This window comes from Antedon mediterranea, chromosome 7 (genome assembly GCF_964355755.1).
Source record: "Antedon mediterranea chromosome 7, ecAntMedi1.1, whole genome shotgun sequence".
Classification (NCBI taxonomy): Eukaryota; Metazoa; Echinodermata; class Crinoidea; order Comatulida; family Antedonidae; genus Antedon; species Antedon mediterranea.
Window position 1 is genome coordinate 7537223 of NC_092676.1, and position 16011 is coordinate 7553233.

At 33.0% G+C, this 16011-nt stretch overlaps 1 long non-coding RNA gene across 2 annotated transcripts; it reads left to right on the forward strand.

Annotated features, from left to right (window-relative positions):
- The first annotated feature begins 2135 nt into the window (after positions 1 to 2135).
- Positions 2136 to 6737, forward strand: LOC140055130 (uncharacterized). Of its 2 annotated transcripts, none has more exons than XR_011846628.1 (6): positions 2136 to 2336; positions 3146 to 3207; positions 3764 to 3847; positions 4404 to 4489; positions 5056 to 5136; positions 5743 to 6737. It is a non-coding gene; the product is annotated as an uncharacterized lncRNA (long non-coding RNA). The 2 variants fall into 2 exon arrangements; XR_011846629.1 differs by having other exon boundaries at positions 3764 to 3843.
- Positions 6738 to 16011: the final 9274 nt, after the last annotated feature.

The following is a 16011-nucleotide window of genomic DNA, read 5'->3' on the forward strand; positions in this document are numbered from 1 at the left end:
ACTTGGTAACAGTACTTTATTGAGTGACTCGTTCATTAACATAGGTCATACAATAGAGGGCTCACTACATCTCCCGTTCTTTAGCTAAGTCTATTGCTGTGGAGAAATTATTGCTTATCATTCAGATAATTTCTAGTATTAATAGTCGCGTTCTTTTATACCTCAATACAATAACTTTAACTTTTTTTTTTTTTTTTTTTATTTATTTCTTTTTTTTTTGAACAACTAATTTACAAATAGTGCATATTATGATTATCAGTAATTGTGTCCAAGTTGGTCTAAACTGATATTATGGGTTATGGTTTCAACTTTTATGAATACATTGATGTATTAGAAATTACTTAAGGTACATAGTCCTTCAGATATGTTTGTGATTTTATCTCGCGTCCCGATCTCGTACGCTTCGGTGTCACAGTTTCAGTTGTGTTTCGCTGAATCGGCGTGCTTTTGTTTTCGCGTTGCGCTTGCTGACTAGTTTCCTTTCGCTCATCGCTTACTCGTTTGGATGTTGATTTACTCGTCCTTTTCTCTACGTTCTCGTTTCGCGGTTCGCTTTCGGTTGAAGTTTGTCCTTTATTTGTGATGTGATTGGGTGGTTCCTCTTGTGTTTTTGTTTTTGTTTTTTTTCATTTCATTTCATTTATTTCAATATCATCATCGCAGCCTTAGCTGAATTACAAAGATATTTACATTTTCTCAATATTAAAATTTGTATAAAAGTATAAAACCAATGATAATTATATATAAAAAAAAGGAGGCCATTTACACAAGAAATACAATATACGGTTTCTCCTGTACATTCCTTGTTGCGTTTCTACGTGGTAGGATCTTTCATCTAATCGATTCGCTACCAACGCCTTTTCCCAATGCTTGTTTCCTCTGACCAACGGTTTCATTCTAACAATGTCTCCTTCTTCTAGTGGTTTCATATCTTTTGCTTTGCGATCATAGACTTCCTTCATTTTAGCTTGTTTGCGGTGCATGTTGTTTGATTCGTCGTGCACTCGCGGTTTTAGAAGTGTTGCCGTGGTTGGTAGGAGAGTGCGTGTTGTTCGCTTCCGGCTTTGAGTGATTTTGTGATTATGCGCTTCGCTGTTTTGACGGCGGACTCTGCTTTTCCGTTAGCCTGAATGTTTCCTCGGCTACTTGTAAGGTGGTCGAAGTCCCATTCTTTGGCGAATCGCTTGAATTGCTCAGATGTATACTGTGGTCCGTTATCGCTTACCACCTGTGATGGTGTTCCATAGCGCGCGAAATGTGCTTTTAATTTCTTAATCACTGTCACACTTGCTGTATTTGGTAGATAATCCACTTCCCAAAAATTGCTATAGTAGTTTTCTTAGTTTGTCTGGTATGACGATTCGTTGTCCCCTGAAAATCAAACCATCTTGTATGATTAGTTCATCGGCATGACTGAAGTATGGCAATATTTGCTCAGGGACTTCCTGTCTTTGTGTTGGCCATCCTTTGAGTATGGTTTCTTTTAACAGTTGTAATGTTTCGTCCTGGTCGTGTCTCCTGCTTAATTTCCGCAAGACGTTCTTTACTCGCTGGTAAGTATTGGATTACATTGACCTCTTTCATGATGGCTTTTTCCATCGGGTCGACAGCTCTTGACAACGTATCCGCGATGTACATGGTGTTGCCCGGGGCGTGCGAAATGTCATAGTCGTACTGTTGCACCCGCAATAGCATTCCTTGTAGGCGCTTCGGTGCCTTCACCAAAGGTTTCTTTATGATCGCTTCTAACGGCTTGTGATCGCTGATTACCTTGGTGTTTCGTCCAAAAGTGTATTGGTTGAAATGTTCTAACGAGTATGCAACTTCTAGCATTTCTTTCTCAATCGCTGCGTAGCGTTTCTCAGTTTCTGTAAGCGCTCTGCTTGAGTAGGCTATAGGTTTCCCATGCTGTAAAAGAGCTGATCCAATGCCAATACCGCTTGCGTCGGTGATTTAGTTATTAGGGCTTTCACTTTGTCGACCGCGTTTTGTTGTGGTGGTCCCCATTGCCACTCTACGTCCCACAGCTGTTTCAAACATACGAATTAAGTCATGCGCCCTCAACGTTACAAGTCGTATCGCTGGAGTAACAATACATAAACAATTGCTTACAAATCCACGTGTGCAGAGTGGAGTCAAACGTCATTTAAAGACATGTTTTAAACAGCCAATGAGAATGAGATAAAAAAATAAAGGGTCGCTAAAAATATGAATATTCATTAAAGAGTCCCTGGATGAAACAAGCACGTTGTCGTTTTGTTTTTTACAAGGAATGTAACGCTGAAAATTAATGGAAGGGTGGACCATAAAATACAAGCATATACCAATTTACGCACGTGAGTGACATTTCCAAATTTGGTACATGTTTGTTTGTCCGTATCTTTAAAAAATCTAATTTTCACTCTAATTCTTTGGTACTGCATGATAATTTAGTTATCTGTGAATGTTATAACATAGTAATGGTCGAGAGGTGATGGTTGAATTTTTGAGCTATGGCCGTTTCAAATTGTGTCATTTTTAGGCTTAGGCTTGTGTCTACTCTAGTTGCAACACTGCCTTTCATGTGACAGCTGACCCAAATGAGTTTGGAAATGTTACATTATATTAATTATTTAGGCCTGGCTGGGTAGGGTAGGCATATACCAATATTATAGGCCCTATTTTTATTTTAATACTAGGCCTAGGCCCTTGCTAGACCTGTGTTCTCTAGCAGCCTACTACAGAGAAGCAGCTTTCCGGCTTAGTTAGCCTGGCCTTGAGTAGGCTAGCCTACTAGCCTAATAGGTATTAGTAGGCTACCTAATTAAAATTAGGCCCAGGATCTACGCCTAGGCCTATATATTTTTAATATTATTTAATCATTATAATTAATTTTAGTTTTATTAAATTTACAGTATTCATTACAAAAACTGTAAATTTAATATTATGAGGATTATATATACCCTATGTAACATGTATGCAATAGGGAATATTATAGGCCTATATGTATGTAATGATTACAATATAAATAATGACAAGCATCATATTAACATTCGGTTTTGCTCATCACTGCATATTCAAATTAGTATGCAATCATATTAAATTTAATAAGTTAAGTTAATTTTATAAAATTGTTATAATAATTATTAATGTTATACTATTGTAGATATATAGAGCAGTAACCTGAAGTGGCTAAGCAGATTTGGACCATACCTACCATCTATATAGGTAAGATTATTTTGCTGTTCAAGAAGTAGCAAATATTAAATTGTGTACCATGCTATTAATTTGTAATATTAACAATCAATCACTACCACTGGCTGGGTAGGCTAGGCCTATATCATAGGCCCTATTTTTATTTTAATATACTAGCTAGACCTGTGCTCTCTATCACTAGCAGCAGCCTACAGAGAAGCAGCTTTCCAGCTTATTTAGCCTAGCCTAGAGCAATTAGGCTAGGTATAAGTAGGCTACCTAATTAGGCTAGGCTCTACGCCTATATAGGCCTATTATTATTTAATTATTATTAATTTTTGTTTAATATATTTACAGTATTTATTTAAATAATGTTTCTTATGAGAATACCTGGTTATATATACCCTATGCAATGACATAAGGCATATATGCCTACCCTGTATGTAATAATTACAATTATTATAAATAATGAATTTTAACATTCGTTTTTGCTCATCACTGCATATTCCAATTAGTATGTATGCAACCATATTAAATTTAATAAGCTAATTTTAAGTAATTCTTATAATAATGTTTTACTATTTTTTAGGTACATAGCGGCAACCCGAAGTGGCAAAAACATTTTAAACAGATTTGGACCAATACCTAGCAGCCTACCATCTATATACAGTAGGTAAGTTTATTTTATTGCTCAAGAACTAGTAAATTTTAAATTGTGTTTACCATGCTATTAATTTTCAATATTAACAATCAATCACTACCACTGGCTGGGTAGGCTAGGCCTATATTATAGGCCCTATTTTTATTTTAATATACTAGCTAGACCTGTGCTCTCTAACACTAGCAGCCTACAGAGAAGCAGCTTTCCAGCTTATTTAGCCTAGCCTAGAGCAATAGGCTAGGTATAAGTAGACTACCTAATTAGGTCTAGGCTCTACGCCTATATATTATTATTTAATTATTATTATTTTTAGTTTTAATATATTTACAGTATTTTATTTAAATAATGTTTATTATGAGAATACCTGGTTATATATACCCTATGCAATGACATAAGGCATATATGCCTACCCTGTATGTAATAATTACAATTACAATATTATAAATAATGAATTTAAACATTCGTTTTTGCTTATCACTGCATATTCAAATTAGTATGTATGCAACCATATTAAATTTAATAAGCTAATTTTAATTAATTCTTAGAGTAATGTTTTACTATTTTTTAGGTACATAGCGGCAACCCGAAGTGGAAAAATCATTTTAAACAGATTTTGACCAATACCTATACCTATACCTACCATCTATATTATAGGTAAGTTTATTTTACTGTTCAAGAACTAGTAAATTTTAAATTGTGTTTACCATGCTATTAATTTTCAATATTAACAACCAATCACTACCACTGGCTGGGTAGGCTAGGCCTATATTATAGGCCCTATTTTTATTTTAATATACTAGCTAGACCTGTTTTCTCTTGCACTAGCAGCCTACAGAGAAGCAGCTTTCCAGCTTATTTAGCCTAGCCTAGAGCAATAGGCTAGGTATTAGTAGGCTACCTAATTAGGCCTAGAGGCTCTATGCCTATATATTATTATTTAATTATTATTAATTTTTATTTTTAATATATTTACAGTATTTATTACAAATAATGTTTATTATGAGGATACCTGGTTATATATACCCTATGCAATGACATAAGGCATATATGCCTACCCTGTATGTAATAATTACAATTATTATAAATAATGAATTTTAACATTTGTTTTTGCTCATCACTGCATATTCAAATTAGTATGTATGCAACCATAGTAAATTTAATAAGTTAATTTTAATTAATTCTTATTATAATGTTATACTATTACTATTACTATTTTTTAGGTACATATATAGCGGCAACCCAAAATGGCTAAAACATTTTAAACAGATTTGGACCAATACCTATACCTACCATCTATATAGGTAAGTTTATTTTACTGTTCAAGAACTAGTAAATTTTAAATTGTGTTTACCATGCTATGAATGTGTAACTTTAACAATCAATCACTAACACATGTACAGTACAGCAGTAGTACTATCAATCAATAGTAATTAGTTAGTAATTGAAATATAGACATACTATAGTATTACTTTTACATATTCATTATCATTAGGCATTGTTAAAAGGAAATCAATACAATGCAATATTCCTTTAACATTTAAAAATGTACAATATTTTATGATCATTAATGTTAATGAATCATTCTTTGTTGGCTTTCTTGCATTTGTTGGGTTTTATTATTTCATTTTGTATCATTGGAGATGTGAAAATCAGATGAGTCTAAGTTTGACTCTAATCCACACTGCTGTTTTGTGACGGTTGAGTTTGGCATGTATTAGCTCCCCGCCTTGCTCAGAGACCCCCTTCCATTCTCTCATGAATGCAATAGCATGGTGCTCAAGCATATGTAGCTTAGGCTGTATTACACCTGGTGCAATATGCCTGTATTCTGCTAAAAATACTTGTATGATATTTTTATGGAATTAAAAAATACTTAATTTACACATTAATACATTTTATAATTTCAGAAATTTTGTGATGAAAAAGTCAATCTGTGGTGACTGTAGAATGGACCCAAGATCTGACTATCTTAGACATTTAAATAATAGAAAGTTCTGACAATTTTGTTGAATAGAAATATACAATGTATGATGTAATCTTAATTGAAAATTGGCGCTTTTTAAACTATGTATATAAATTAGGATGAGAAAACAGTTATTTGATTATGAGGTATGTTCATTTAATTAAATTTGTTAGTATAAACTTTCAAAAAGAGTGAAGATATAAAGAAGAAAAGCAGATTATGGAGCAGCTGTATCAGACAAAAAACTGTTCCCTTAAACGCCAGTGTGTTCTTTCACTTGTGAATGTAGTTTTGGCCCAGGTCATAGTTGTTGTTGAAGTGTAGCATGCCAAGCAATTTGGTCCATGCCCTGTTAATTTAAATGTTAGCGTGGTAGTATACAGTATCCATTGAAAATTCGCGAATGGCAGGTTGTATAAATGTATATAGGTTGTAATTTTACATTTGTTAGATTTAGTGCAAATTTGTGATGGTTTTCATATTTTTTAAGTTGTATTTTTTATCCTTTTCTTTAAATTTTGTTCCACAACAGAAGCAAGTAGAACGTAAAGCCTTTTCGTGAAACTGTGTTGCCTACAAAAAAGAAAAGAAATTTTAATTTTACCAACCTTTAATGTTATATTATATTTATCATACAGTAGTTTGAGTATTTTTGTATAGGCTTTAATTTTAAGGGCCTAGCTAGGCCTGGTAGTTAGTAGTTTTACTAAATTTTTACATTTATGATGAATTATATTCAGTTGAAATAAATACAATGATAATAATTAAGCTTATTATTTATTCTATTGTAAATTAAAATGATGTATAGTATGATTACACTACTTATACGTACCAACTAGGCCTAGCTACAACCTAGGCCTAGTTGCGTACAGCCTAGCGAGCGGTTATCAGCCGCGTTCATCGACCTCTCGCCAAATACGCTGTTTCGCATTTAACAAAACAGTCGAGTTTTTACATGAAAATTTCTTGAGATTTTCACCGTCACCTCCTAACAATTCAATGTCTCATGTAAGCATATATAATCAAACTTTTACCTAGATTTTCCAAGTATTTATGAAAATTACGAATAAAAACAAAAAGTGTACAATTTGACAAGCATTTTTTCAAACTTTCCATTGTTTACATTTGCTAGGCCGATCGATGTTAATTTTTAAAACTTCCGGGTGTAAATAATTTCGTAAACTTGTTGTTATGCTTAATTACTTACTATTTCCAAAAAATCGGTAATTAAGAATCTTATTTTCTAACAAATAGTATAAAAATGGTTTTATAATATTTATGACGAAATTGATTAAATTAATTTAAAGTGTAGTTATAAAAGTTGCAAATGTCGCGAAAGTTGAACGAGATTCAACCACTCGCGCGGCGTCACGCTCAGGCACATATCGCCGTCTGACAATATTGAGGGCGCTTGACTTTTTCTATTTATTTTACATTGGTTGAAACAGCTGTGGTCCATACGCGTTAGTTGTCTCAGTGGTTCTAAGATGTCTGACAAAGTTGGTAAGAATCTACTTAAGTAGTTGATGAAACCAATAAACCTCCTAACCTCATTTAAATTCTGTGGTGTTGGCATGTTTAGTACAGCCTTAATTTTGTTGTCATCTGGCTTTACACCTTGTCTTGTGACCTTGTGACCCAGAAAAGTTATCTGTGGTTCACGGAATGTGGACTTATCCTTATTTAACTTAATGTTTAGTTGCTGGCACCGCTCTAGCAATAACTTTAAGTGTTTATCATGGTTTTGAAGTGCAGCTTCATCTGTTTCACCCTTACCATAAACAATTACCATATCATCGGCCACACACATTATCCCCTCTAGCCCTTCTAAGGCTGTGTGTAATCGGCTTTGAAATAGTTCAGATGATGTACATAGGCCAAATGGCAATCGATTCCATTGGAATCTGCCAAATGGAGTATTAAAACAGGTAAGTTCTCTCGATTTGTGATCTAGTTTTATTTTCCAAAAAGCTTCACTCAGATCCAGTTTCGAGAATATTTTGGCATCATTCAGTTTTGGTAATACATCATCAATAACTGGTAACTGATAGTGAGCTCGTTTTAAGGCTTTATTTAAGGGTCGGGGGGTCAACACATATTTTTAGTTTGTTGTTGGCTTTAGTAGCGACAACCATCTGACTTACCCATTGTGTGGGGTGGTCGGGTGCTACTTTTTTTATTACCCCTCTTTGTTCCATTTTAGTTAGTTCGTCTTTTTCTCTTTGTTTAATTGAGTGGGGAATTCTCCTCGCTGGAAGTACCGTACCATTTTCATCAATGTCTATTTGGCTTACTTGGGGGTACCCTTTCTTTGGTTTTGTGGTTTTGGATCTGCAGCATGCAGCAAAATGGTTTGGTTTATCGCACTTGTCACATGTGCGTCCCCTCGCAGGGCACTGTTGATGACTTGCATTATAGCCACATTTTCCACATTTCTTCGTCGAGTCTGATTTATGTCCCTTGTAATGTGAGGGCGCTGTTTTATTATATCTTTTTGTTTTGTCAGTGTTGATTTTATGCACTTGGCTTTCGCCCTCCATCACCTTTAAACTTTCTTGGGATGTCTCATAATTGAGTGCAATGTTAATCGCTTTGTCAAGGGTTAGCTCATCTCCTACGTCAAGACATTTGTGTACCGCCAAACCAAAACCAGGCGTTTGTCGGCAGCAAGGGATTTCTGTAAAATGCTTCTGAATGTGTAAAACCTATATCTTGACCATTTTTAGTTTTTTAAATAATCTTACAGAAAATTTACCGTAGATTCCAAAAATCTATGTATTTTAAAGAAATTATAAGTATAAATCAATGAAAATAACATTTTAATGAGACCCCCTTTTTCGTCTTTGGTGAAAAAATCAAGTTCTATTCTGTAATTTGTGTCTATTTCTAACCAACTTTTACATCTTTGATTATGAGAAGACCCCTTAATGTGTGGTATTTTTAGAAAGCTCGTGAAAAAATCTTTCCAAAGATAAAGGTTGTAGGTCATGTAAAATAATAGTATAGCCAATCAAACACATTCTTTAATAACCTTTTGGTATAAGCAAACCAGTCTTGTTGCTACGGAATCCTGAAACAGGCAATTTGATTGGCTAACAGAGTGGCTAAAGTCATTGAAGCGTTAAATTTGCCTTTAACAGTTATTCAAAGTACACTGAGGAAGCGGTAAGGTTTTAACAAAACTTTCTTACTGTAAAAAACATTCAATATTAATTCATACTTGCTATTTATGCATCCTAGATAATAATAAAACAACAAAGAATAGTTTAATGATTTATATAATATGAAAAGTAGAAATATTGGCTTCACTAGCGAATCATAAACAACAAGAGGTTAGAAAGTACGAAATGACTTTCTAGCGCGACACACTCAGTTTGGTGAACACAGAAACACTTTTGATCAAAATATTAGGCCTAGCCTAGGCATAAGATAAGAGATGAACTGTATGCCAGCTTAGTACTTCAAGTTAGCCTAGTAAAACCACCTAGCATACCTTGGTCTAGGCCTAGCCCAAAAAAAAATGATTTTTAAATGTGTTTAAAAAAGTTTAATTTAATTTTTCATTCTGTTTTCAGATCTTGATTGGTATACTGTAATGTAATACCAATAGTTTTGACAGTGGTGGTGATGCTGTTGCTACTTTCTCTTCTCAAAGAACTCCAATAATGGTGATACGGTGCTTAATATAACTTTACAAAAATGACTTTGATTCTGATGATACATGACACATGTATTCTATTATGCAACGTAACCCTGAATAAAACCGTGAAATAATTGTGTCGAAAAATATGTATGTATTTAAATGACCCGGCACAAAAGATGATAATACTGTTGTTGTAATACGCAGCCTAAAATGACCAAAATTTTATAATTTAAAGTGTACCAATTGTAAATAAATTTAAACACATCAAACACAATCAACTGTCTGTGTATCATTAATTTTGGTTCATTTCTATGTGTTGTATTTTTATTGTCACTTTATTAATAGTACTTATTTATAGTTATTACAAGCCTCACACATAACATAAGTTTAGTAAAAAAAAGTTTACTAACGTATGTTGTTATTTGAAGTCTCATTTGACAATGTTATTGTTACTGGATTTCTTTGAAAATTTCAATGATTATAGAAAAATGTATTAGTTACATTTGTGCTAAATTTCAAAGTCATAGGTATACTAGAAGTTAGCGTTGTCAAGGTGAACATGAGTCGCTGTCTGCCAGCACATTTAAACTTCCTGTTTGAACTATTGTTTATCTTTGAATGCATTTTTCACTGCTTAATAAAAATGAATTCTTACTTGTATTTCTTTACTTATTGTATCATAACTATAAAAATACTTGACCAAATTGAATAATTTTTTCAGTATTTTAAAGAAAATTATGTGCTCTGTACAAATATCTTGAAAACTCAAAATGTCACATTTACGACAAATGCCTGGTTTTGATTTGGCTGTACACATTTTTCTCTCACCTTGTGTTCCTTTGCTTTTACGACGATCGCGTCTCTCAACATTCTATCCTCGTCATCGTACTCACAACGCTTTATCAACACTCTTAGATCGGTTAGAAATATATTTAAAGACTCACCGTCTCTTTGTGCCCGTCCGTAAAATTCTACGGTCGCTTTGATGACGTTCTTTTTCGGCCTAACATAAAGTTCAAACCTGTTAAAAACACCTGTTAGTGTATCATTTTCGGCTGGCGTGGCTGGCTGGTCGTCGATCGCCTCGACGGCTGACGCCCAGTCTAGTGTGTCGAAAATTTCTCGGCCTCGATCCCCGAAGTATGTCATGAAGTAATTTACCTTCTGCAACTCGGTTTTCTCAGATAATGGGCCGTTAAATGTAAATTGACAATGCTGCCTGAACCTCTTGAATTTTTTGTACAGGTCTACAGATGCCCAGTCCATCTGGGGCGTCTTTGATTTCGTAGCCATAATACTGGAATGTTCGGTAATATAGGCTAGCAAACACCGCTTGTCACCATGTTGTGTTTCTCTATATTGACTCACGTGTACAGACATACAAGACAGACACGTCTTCACTTGGTAACAGTACTTTATTTAGTGACTCGTTCATTAACATAGGTCATACAATAGAGGGCTCACTACATCACCTGGTGGACTGATCTGAAGGTTTTCAAGAAGTTCATCGTTGCTCGATTCTTGGTCGTAACGTATACGTTTTTTGCGGTAGCTGCACATGTTGGCTGAGCACGCTTTCTGGAACGTCTGGTTACACCTCTACTAGTACTTGCTGTAGATATGAAAAACAGATTTTGTTGAGACGGTGTTTACACAGTTTATAAATACTTGTACTGTTCGAAATGTTATCAGTGTAAACATATATCATTCAACAAAGGCTAATGAATATATTGTTTGTTTCGATTATAATATTATGCTCTAGAGGTCAAAATAGAGAAAAATGTGAAAACACTAAATTAAGATTTGATGCCATTTACAGTGGATACTTACGTTGATCTTCATCTAACGTACTGGTAGACCTAGCTGGTGAGCTTGCAGCTGAACTAGATTGAGATCGATAAAAGAATGACGGCCACCAGCTGGATGAAGCTGGTCGATTTTCAGACTCAAGTGAATAGTGTCCTAGCCGCAGCTTCCTTGCAACCTCAATCATTGTTTGAGAAAACAGCTCGTGCGTGCCACCTCGTTGACGATATGATGCCACTAATTTCTTAAATGAATCTACTGATTGACTAAACTTGAAGATCTCCTGGTCTGCGAAACCCAATTCATAGTCAAAGAGATAAAAAAGATTACATTCCAAAAGTTCTTGTTGGAATTTAGCAATTTGGTTTTTTTCTCTCTTCTTCTAGAGTGGTACATGTTAGGAGAAAGTGCATAATGGTTTCTTCTTCATTTCTGTTGCACAATTTACAACAACCATTAGCATTAGGGTCATTTGACCATTTAGATGTTTTTCTTTCAAGGGGAAGGGTGTTTGAAATTTTAACGATACTCCTTCAAAGTCAATTTTATCAAGTAGATACTGTTCAAGTTTTGGTTCATTTTTTATATATATAATGTTCAATTGACGTTTTACATTTACCGTCTTCAACCCAATGCGAGAGAGCTAGATTTTTCATAATTATTTTTGTATTGGAAGCCCAGTTGGCATCAAAGTTATCATTACCATTTCGAATATCAGAAAAAAATATCATGTGTACCACAATTATCAATGATATTTCGAACACACAATGGAATTTTAAATGATAGATCATTAAAGTTCTCTGTCAATTTAACTAGTGTTTTCAGTAATATCCTAGGCCAACGTTCATCTTCCATCTTTAAAATTCTTTCCATATAATTAATTCTATTTACATTTTGAGTATGTGAGATTTTTGACCACCCAAGTTCCCCGAGAGGCCTTAAGGATAAACCTTGCCATTTGTAATTGCAGTCTTTCAATTCTTTCACAATCACTTTTGCTACCAACCCAAATAGTACTACCATAATTTATTGATGGGAGTGCAATTGTTCGCCAGAGGATATCACCATAATATACTCTATTAAAATTGTTTAAATTACCAATTATGGCTTTTATATAGCCGGCCTATGAGTCGGTTACATTTTTGTATAATATATTCTACATGGCTATGGTCATTTGCACCTCTTGATATCATTATAGTTGTTGCAAAACAATATAATATGCGCACATATAGCGATATTATTGCATAAATTGAATTTTAAAAAGTCGATATTTGTACTATAGTAAGGGATTTTTTCAGAAAATGGCAAAATATCTACCCTATTAATTTTCGACAAAACTGTGTATTATGGCTCTATAAGTTGTTGCAAAACAATATATGCACACATATAGCAATATTATCGCATAATTATTGAATTTTAAAAAGTCGATATTTTATGCATTTTTCGAAAAAAAATCAGTGTACCAAAGTACATGGATTTTTTCAGAAAATGGCGAAATTTCCACCCTTTTATTTTTCGACAAAACTGTGTATTATGGCTCTATAAGTTGTTGCAAAGCAATATATGCGCACATATAGCGATATTATCGCATAATTATTGAATTTTGAAAAGTCGATATTTTGGGCATTTTTCGAAAAAATCACTGTACAGGGATTTTTTCAGAAATTGTCAAAAATTTCGACCCTTTTATTTTTCGACAAAACTGTATATTATGGCTCTATAAGTTGTTGCAAAACATTATATGCGCACATATAGCGATATTATCGCATAATTATTGAATTTTAAAAAGTCGATCTTTTGGGAATTTTTCAGAAAATTGCAAAATTTCTACCCTTTTATTTTTCGACAAAACTATGTATTATGGCTCTAAAAGTTGTTGCAAAACAATATATGCGCACATATAGCGATATTATTTCATAATTATTGAATTTTGAAAAGTCGATATTTTGGGCATTTTTCGAAAAAATCCCAGTACTATATAGTAAAGGATTTTTTCAGAAAATGGCAAAATTTCTACCCTTTAATTTTTCGACAAAACTGTGTATTATGGCTCTATAAGTTGTTGCAAATCAATATATGTGCACATATAGTGATATTATCGCATAATTATTGAATTTTAAAAAGTCGATATATTGGTCATTTTTCGTAGTAAGGGATTTTTTCAGAAAATGGCAAAATTTCGACCATTTTAAATTTCGACAAAACTTTGTATTATGGCTCTATAAGTTGTTGCAAAACAATATATGCGCACATATAGCGATATTATCACATAATTATTGAATTTTAAAAAGTCGATATTTTATGCATTTTTCGAAAAAAAATCAGTGTACCAAAGTACATGGATTTTTTCAGAAAATGGCGAAATTTCCAGCCTTTTATTTTTCGACAAAACTGTGTATTATGGCTCTATAAGTTGTTGGAAAGCAATATATGCGCACATATAGCGATACTATCGCATAATTATTGAATTTTGAAAAGTCGATATTTTGGGCATTTTTCGAAAAACAGGGATTTTTTCAGAAATTTTCAAAAATTTCGACCCTTTTATTTTTCGACAAAGCTGTATATTATGGCTCTATAAGTTGTTGCAAAACATTATTATGCGCACATATAGCGATATTATCGCATAATTATTGAATTTTAAAAAGTCGATCTTTTGGGAATTTTTCAGAAAATTGCAAAATTTCTACCCTTTTATTTTTCGACAAAACTATGTATTATGGCTCTAAAAGTTGTTGCAAAACAATATATGCGCACATATAGCGATATTATTTCATAATTATTGAATTTTGAAAAGTCGATATTTTGGGCATTTTTCGAAAAAATCCCAGTACTATATAGTAAGAGATTTTTTCAGAAAATGGCAAAATTTCTACCCTTTAATTTTTCGACAAAACTTTGTATTATGGCTCTATAAGTTGTTGCAAATCAATATATGTGCACATATAGTGATATTATCGCATAATTATTGAATTTTAAAAAGTCGATATTTTGGGCATTTTTCGTAGTAAGGGATTTTTTCAGAAAATGGCAAAATTTCGACCATTTTAAATTTCGACAAAACTTTGTATTATGGCTCTATAAGTTGTTGCAAAACAATATATGCGCACATATAGCGATATTATCGCATAATTATTGAATTTTAAAAAGTCGATATTTTATGCATTTTTCGAAAAAAAATCAGTGTACCAAAGTACATGGATTTTTTCAGAAAATGGCGAAATTTCCAGCCTTATGGCTCTATAAGTTGTTGCAAAACATTATATGCGCACATATAGCATTATTATCGCATAATTATTGAATTTTAAAAAGTCGATCTTTTGGGAATTTTTCAGAAAATTGCAAAATTTCTACCCTTTTATTTTTCGACAAAACTATGTATTATGGGTCTAAAAGTTGTTGCAAAACAATATATGCGCACATATAGCGATATTATTGCATAATTATTGAATTTTGAAAAGTCGATATTTTGGGCATTTTTCGAAAAAATCCCAGTACTATATAGTAAGGGATTTTTTCAGAAAATGGCAAAATTTCTACCCTTTAATTTTTCGACAAAACTGTGTATTATGGCTCTATAAGTTGTTGCAAATCAATATATCTGCACATATAGTGATATTATCGCATAATTATTGAATTTTAAAAAGTCGATATTTTGGGCATTTTTCGTAGTAAGGGATTTTTTCAGAAAATGGCAAAATTTCGACCATTTTAAATTTTGACAAAACTGTGTATTATGGCCCTATAAGTTGTTGCAAAACAATATATGCGCACATATAGCGATATTATCGCATAATTATTGAATTTAAAAAAGTCGATATTTTGGGAGTTTTTCGAAAATATCCCCGTACAATAGTGAGGGATTTTTGTCAGAAAATGGCAAAATTTCGACCCTTTTATTTTTCGACAAAAATGTGTATTATGGCTCTATAAGTTGTTGCAAAACAATATATACGCACATATCGCGATATTATTGCATAATTTTAAAATTTTATAAAGTAGATATTTTGGGCATTTTTCGAAAAAATCCCTGTACTAAAGTTCATGGATTTTTTCAGAAAATGACGAAATTTCCACCCTTTTTATTTTTCGACAAAACTGTGTATTATGGCTCTATAAGTTGTTGCAAAAACAATATATGCGCACATATAGCGATATTATCGCATAATTATTGAATTTTAAAAAGCCGATATTTTGGGCATTTTTCGAAAAAAATCCCTGTACTATAGTAAGGGATTTTTTCAGAAAATGGCAAAATTTCGACCATTTTAAATTTCTACAAAACTGTGTATTATGGCTCTATAAGTTGTTGCAAAAACAATATATGCGCACATATAGCGATATTATCGCATAATTATTGAATTTTAAAAAGCCGATATTTTGGGCATTTTTCGAAAAAAATCCCCGTACAATAGTGAGGGATTTTTTTTCAGAAAATGGCAAAATTTCGACCCTTTCATTTTTCGACAAAAATGTGTATTATGGCTCTATAAGTTGTTGCAAAACAATATATACGCACATATCGCGATATTATTGCATAATTTTCAAATTTTATAAAGTAGATATTTTGGGCATTTTTCGAAAAAATCCCTGTACTAAAGTACATGGATTTTTTCAGAAAATGGCGAAATTTCCACCCTTTTAATTTTCGACAAAAATTCCATTTACTATAGTACGGTACAGGGAATATTTTCAGAAAATGGCAAATTTTCGACCCTTTTATTTTTCGACAAAACTGTGTATTATGGCTCCATAAGTTGTTGC